This window comes from Corapipo altera, unplaced genomic scaffold, assembly GCF_003945725.1.
Source record: "Corapipo altera isolate COAL_440 unplaced genomic scaffold, ASM394572v1 0, whole genome shotgun sequence".
Lineage (NCBI taxonomy): Eukaryota > Metazoa > Chordata > Aves > Passeriformes > Pipridae > Corapipo > Corapipo altera.
Window position 1 is genome coordinate 52381784 of NW_020884872.1, and position 1090 is coordinate 52382873.

The 1090-nt window shown below is 39.2% G+C and overlaps 1 non-coding gene across 1 annotated transcript; it reads left to right on the forward strand.

Moving 5' to 3' along the window:
- The first annotated feature begins 656 nt into the window (after nt 1-656).
- TRNAK-CUU lies at nt 657-728 on the forward strand. Its single transcript has one exon. It is a non-coding gene; the product is annotated as a tRNA-Lys (tRNA).
- The last annotated feature ends 362 nt before the right edge of the window (nt 729-1090 follow it).

The following is a 1090-nucleotide window of genomic DNA, read 5'->3' on the forward strand; positions in this document are numbered from 1 at the left end:
TTACATTTGAATGAGTGGGTAACTATTATAGTTAATGAAATGGCTAGAAATGGTCATAGGTAGCAAGACTATATTTGAAGAGCTAATTTTTCAGGAAAATAAGTCTAGTGTTTGTGGACACTAGCAGTATTTAGAACAGAGGGTACTTCTATTCATGTCTGTGGTGTTATGCCAGTTTATGCCATTTTGTTAATTAAGATCATTAACTAATTTAATGAATATAAAGAAAAAAAATCCACCCTTGACTTCCTCATGGAATAGCTGCTTTTACCACAGTAATAATTCTGCAAGATGAATATTTTCTGAAAAATGAGTGTTGCAAGAAAAGCATTAAACATATTAAACATATCTATATCTGAAAGCAGCTGGTCAAAATGTTGTTCTTGGACACTTCTCTGCTGCAGTAATTTTACTGCTTTAGATGGGAAATTGACTACAGAGAGTTTACTAGCGGTAAACTATGCAGAAGAAAACCGTGAAAGAGGAAGAATATCATCTTCCCTTTTTCATGGAGAAGATGAAGGAAAAAATCAGAAAATAGAGGTTTTGGCATTGCTGAAATTTTAGTCATTCTGTCTAAACCGGTCCAACCAGTTTAATACTTAAAAAAATCAACTGCTGTTAATTTCAGAAAGAGTTTATACAATATGTGAGGACCCCTGGTGGTCTAGTGGTTAGGATGCGGCACTCTTACCGCTGCAGCCCGGGTTCGATTCCCGGTCAGGGAAGTCCTCTGGGCAGATGGAGCTCGTCAACCCTGTAAGGCCATCCATCTAAGAGAAGGTCACTCTAAACAAACCTACGTCCTGAGGACCTCACTGCCACCGTCCAAGCTTACTGGGCCCCGGCAGATGAACCTTAGGATTAAAGGGTGGACTCAGTTCAGCACACACTGTGTCTCACCTAAAAAATCCACTGCACAGGCTGGAAGGGTAATGACCTTTCCCAAATCTTCGTTCGCGAAGACTGGTTATGATGATTATACAATATGTGTCTCACTGACTGCGGTATGTTTAAGCTAAGTGAAAGAAGACCATAATGTTAGACCATTCTCCAGTTAGGTTTCTTCTAGATATACCTTGTCTATAGA